We start from the raw sequence: 5,357 nt of genomic DNA on the forward strand, positions 1-5,357 counted from the left end.
AGAACCTCCCCCAAGCAGAGCACGGTGGTAGAAGCCATTGGCTTGAGTCCGAGTAGAGTGGCAGAGGATGGAGTTTGGGGGAGCCAGAGGGTGGGAAGTCGGAGGGAGGTGGTGTGTGTGTACGTGGGGGTGGAATCTATGTGCAGAAATCAGCCAAGTGGCAGCTTACCCTGTTAAATATTAATCATCTCTGCTTCTGCAATTTCGGCAATGCGTCTAGGCCCACCACTGCTGAATATTTCATTAACACCACTCACTTCCAACTGCACTTCTCCCACTTTTCTTTCTTCCATAGACCCCTCTCCCATCTCTGCCGCACACTTCATTCCCCTACCATTGCCAGTGCCGGCATGGCCATGATGCCCATCCTCTAACCCTGCATTCTTTAACCCCAGTGGTGAGCACTTGCCCAGCCCTGGTCCATCCACAGCCCACTGATCATGGCGTCTGTGCAGAGAGAGAGCAGCAAGGCTGTTAAGGGGAAGGAAGATCATCAACTCCACAGGGAAAAAAATATAAGTGCGCATCAACAAGTCCGTGCTAAATAATACATGAGGCAGGTCAGGGTAGAAATGCTGACTCTGGGCTGGGAGCTTTTTAAACTACGTAGTCTATGTTTCTTCATCACTGGCTTGCTCTGTGCAAGTACCTTTGGAGTGCAATCATACGTGCCACGGTGTGCTTTGTTGACTCTGAGCAATTTTCACCTTCAGCTCCTAATTGCAGCTTCCTCTTGCCTGCCTCTGGCCACCAACAGAGGCCTACATGATGTGCTTGGATGACTGCAGCCGGACAAGATGATGGCAGGAATTGGGATGAGAGAAGGATTGTGCAAGAGACACAAGGACCCAGTATGAAAATACAAAATGACTGAAAGATGATGTGTTGGTGCTCTAATCCAGATCTGATGGGTCAGATTTAACCCTGTATTCACCCAAGACACAGGCATTTCTGATCTTGTGCCAATGATGGTAGTGGTGTTTGGGATGAGAATTAGTATTATTGACCCTGAAGTTCTACTGAACAGCAGGTTTTCATGGTTCAGAATGAAACTTGCCCTCCGTGAGGCTGGTAATAAATACTCAGTCCCAATGTAGAGGCCAAGAAAGCAAGGTTGAAAGTCTTTAGTCAGACAGATACCAAAACATCAGCTCAGATTTGTGACAGTGACAGTGACATTTAGGAAGAGGAGGAATTGTCAGCATGACCAGCAAATTCCACCATGGGTGACAATGAGTTTATTCCACTGTTCCTCCTATATCCTCCACAGGTATTCATAGAATCATCAAACATGCTCGAGCAGGCAGATGGACTTGGACTCCAGAGGTCCCTTCCAACCCCTATAATTCTGGGATTCTATGATTCTGTGGATTACAGAATGGTTTGTGTTGGAAATGACCTTAAAAGTCATCTTCTTCCTCCCCTGCCATGTGCAGGGACATTTCCTCTATACCAGGTTGCTCAAATCCCCACCCAAGTTGGCACCAAAGTCATTCGTTCCATCCATTCCATTACAACCCAGTCATGCTCCCCACAGAGCTGGTCAAGGTGTAGGACCAAGGAAAGAAGTGGGATTTATTCTTCCTACTCCACACATGGTAGGACAAGAAGGAAGAGGAGAGGGATGAACTGTCCCTGAACCATCTAGTCCATTACCTCTTCCTATTGGATTCAGGTTTAAATATTTGTAAGATCCCACTGTAATTTTAAGGAGGTGAGGGGGGTGGGGGGTGGGAACAAGCTAATCTGAGTCCAGACTGTCCCTCCCTGTGGTGCACATAAGTATCTATCTAGTAGATGGAGATTTCTTACACTGGTGCTGTAATAGGAACAGATTCACACACACTTGCTCCAAGCCATTGCAAACTTAGTTAGAAAAAAAGCCTGACACCTTTGGGCAAGAAAAGGAGGCTTTAGGACTCAAAAGCTCTTTTTCAAGATTGAAATAGAAACAGGAATTACCAAGCAAAGTTCATGCCAAAAATAAACATGCCTAATTGAACTTTGTTGTGTTAATGAACTGAACAGACTAACAGAAAAAAAGTACAGTGGAAAGGGCATTAGACATGAAGGAGGTGGTCATGGTGGGATAGCTCTGTTCTCACTTGATCAAATGGGTGAGAAGCTTTTAACCTGAATGGAACCCCTCTTCTTCCCAAAGCTTAACCAGCTTCCATGGTGTGTATATTGATGCCGTTGCTGATTCTGTTCAACAGTTAACTACCTACTTGGAGAAAGACACTCAGGCTTTGGCCAGACGTTAGTCATTCCTCTTCCAGCTAGAGAAAGTGCAAATCCCAGGTAAATTTCAGTTCAGTTCAGTTCTTATCTGTCAAGAACAAAAAATAGGATTTTGATCAATAGCTCGGGAATGCCTTAAGCCAAATGCTATATTTGTTGCAAGAGAGGATTTTCTACACAGATCTCACTGGGGGATCAAGTTATTCCTTTTGTATAATATATTAAATAAAATGTGCACTGAGAAGTCACTTGAAAATATTGAATGAGATAACTTCATCTGATTAACGTAGCGTGCTTTCTTTCCCCCTTTTTATTAAAAATTCACAAGGCTTCCCATCCCTTATCTCAATTAAGCAACTTGTTTGTCAAGATTATTTGTTACGCATTTTCATAAACATTTGATGAATTATATGCAAACATCTCACTAATGTATTAACAAGACTGAGGTTTTAATTACACAACACTCAAGGAAAGCAGGCTTTAGGCTCCTCCAGAGAAGTTAATTGTGCTTCCTTATATGCCTGTGCATTGCAACAGGAATTTTCCTCTGGGGGAAATCACATTACACAGTGGCAACGTACCCGCACAGTCTCTGCTAGTACAAGCTGGTCCAACATCATTGAGATCAACACTTCATGAGCTAAAAGAGTACAACTTCAGCTCAAACATCAAGAGTGAGGAGTTAGGAGGTGATACAATCCATTTTACGCCAGTTATTATGCATAGACATGGGATTTTCAAGGCACTTCTAACAAATTTGGAGCAGAGTTATGCTTGGTCCCTCTCCTCAGATTTCTCTGTTTGAAGTCCAAGAACATCTCAGACCATCTGCTCTGCAAATTTGCTATGCCCTGCCTGCTCTATAGTTACTCTAGAGATTCAGACACAGTGGTCAGTAAGTTCTGCAGATGATCAGAAGGCTGTGTGGAGGGGTAGTGGAGTCCCCATTCCTGGAGGTGTTAAAGAAAAGTGTAGATGTCACACTGAGTGACACGTGTCCACAGCAAGTCCAGCAGGCAAGTTGGGTGAAGCTCACAACCAAAGAAGTGGTTGTCCAGATCTAACATGCCAAGAACTGAACAAGAGAAGCCTGAGATAATGGACTGATCAGTATATCGTGGTCAATGTGTCCTGATGTACCCAGACCTCACGCTGATGATGAATTATTCCTTACCTTGCAAACCACCTGTATGCTGAGACTGATTAAAGATCTGTGAGTGGAAACCCGGTCAAAGTTAATGTTTGCTGTTGTTATGGCGAGATCAGCTGCTTCGCTCCAAGTCCAGTCTGACTTTTCTTTAATTTTTTGAGACTTAGCATCTGGCTGTTTGCAAGGAACACCCAGAGTGTGGCTGTCCAGTCTACATCCATATTGTCTTCCCAGTTGCCAGGAACAAGCTAAGCAATGGGCCATCTGCATGGAGGACACACGCTGCCAGGGAGTCACCCGTTAAAATAGACAACCTGTGCACCTATTCATTAGTTTCAACAACTGTCCAGCTCTCTGCTTAGATGTGGCCCCTTAGAAAAGCTCAGCACTGAAGTTTTCCTTCTAAAAAAGCTCAAGCCAAAATGAAAATATTTTTTGCCAGAATTCTTGATTCTGATTTCCATTGGATTCAGGGCATTCGAAATTCCTGAAACTGCACTACGATACAAAATATTAATTGTGGTCTAATACTTGGAACAGCATTATTTGTTCAATATGATTTCTTTCTATTTCTTTTGGAACACTTCATGTCCCAGTAGTTGGTAGTACTAATGACAAGTCAGGACATATTATGAGATGACAGTACAGCTACCTATTATTTCTTCTATTCTTAACATCTTAAAAGCTTCTGGTTTTATTTTTTGTTCTTTTCATTTTGTAAATTGGAATATTTGCAGTGTTTGATATCCTTGTTTTAGCCAGGCAACAATTTCAGATTTTTTTTTCCTAGAAATCAGCCGCTACTCTAATTAGTGCTGAGCCCTTATCTCTTTTTCTCTTTTGGAAGAATTAAAACATCAAGCTGTTTCATTAGACCACTGACTGTTACAGCCTTTGATTAATAAAATAAAGTCAGCGTGTAATGCTAATTAGAGTATTAACCATTCATTGTTGTGTCATTTATTTTGTGACATATAAACAATAACAGGTCTTACAGGATTTGCCCTAGACTTCACTCACTTCCTCTGCAGGTCTGCCATGATAGCTCATGCATTTAATTCTATTATATCATTAAGCTGAAGGAGCAAAAATGTAATTACATTAAATAAAACAGGGGAAAAAATAATTTTGAGACTCGGATTACCTGGAAGAGAATACTCCCTTATTCTGGTCACAGCAGAACCAAGTTTTGAAATGCCCGAATTTTTCTGCAAAAGAATAATGAGTTTTAACCATGCAGGTGGTGATCCCACCAGTCATGCTTTTGGAAGTCCCCATGCTTCTGATGGCCAGGAGCATGGGATGGAGAGGGGACAACCCGACCCTCTGTCCCTGGCTGCTCCTTGCTGGGAAAGCCAGCATCCCACCCAGGCATGAGCCATATTTTTCTTTCATGTTCCCAAAGTGTACCCGTGGTAGCCAGTGAATACAAATCAAGGCAGTAGCGTTAATATTCTCACTACATTTAAATCTAATGGGCTCTTTTAATATTCAGAATCAAAGGCACTTCATCACCAGTGGATTTTTTTATACTTTTTTTTTTTTTTAAGAACCCTGCATCTTGTTCCACTCTTCCTCCCCCTCTTTTACTTTATTTTATTTTAAGCCGGGCTAAACCACCAGGGAAGGGCCGTGCCTATAAACAGATGCCACTCACAGAGGGTTTGGGAGGCCTTCCCATCATTAGATGCTGCTGAACTTTGAACCTGCGACTGGGAGGCTGCGTTGGCGGTGAGGAGGAGGAGGAGGAGGCAGCAGGGATGAGGCCGGGGCGAAGGATGGGGGGAGCTTGACGGGGTCTCTCTGGTGAATTGCTGGCCTGCCCAGCACAGGAACGCTCAGGACTTCAAATCCGCTCCAGTCACTTTGAAGCTTCTCTCTCTTAATCTCTCTTTCTCTCCCTCTCTCTCTTCGTCTTTTTCCCCCCTTGCATCTATGAATCATTCATGGCTTTTTTTTTTTTTTT

The 5,357-nt window shown here is 43.2% G+C and overlaps 1 long non-coding RNA gene across 1 annotated transcript; it reads right to left on the reverse strand.

The window, feature by feature from the left end:
- Window positions 1–1,822: 1,822 nt before the first annotated feature.
- LOC109369071 lies at window positions 1,823–5,351 on the reverse strand. The gene is made up of 3 exons (XR_004160688.1): window positions 5,049–5,351; window positions 4,536–4,599; window positions 1,823–2,329 (listed from the first exon to the last, which is right to left on the reverse strand). It is a non-coding gene; the product is annotated as an uncharacterized LOC109369071 (long non-coding RNA).
- Between the last annotated feature and the right edge of the window lie 6 nt (window positions 5,352–5,357).

The sequence above is a fragment of the Meleagris gallopavo genome, chromosome 9 (assembly GCF_000146605.3).
Source record: "Meleagris gallopavo isolate NT-WF06-2002-E0010 breed Aviagen turkey brand Nicholas breeding stock chromosome 9, Turkey_5.1, whole genome shotgun sequence".
In the NCBI taxonomy this organism is placed as follows: domain Eukaryota; kingdom Metazoa; phylum Chordata; class Aves; order Galliformes; family Phasianidae; genus Meleagris; species Meleagris gallopavo.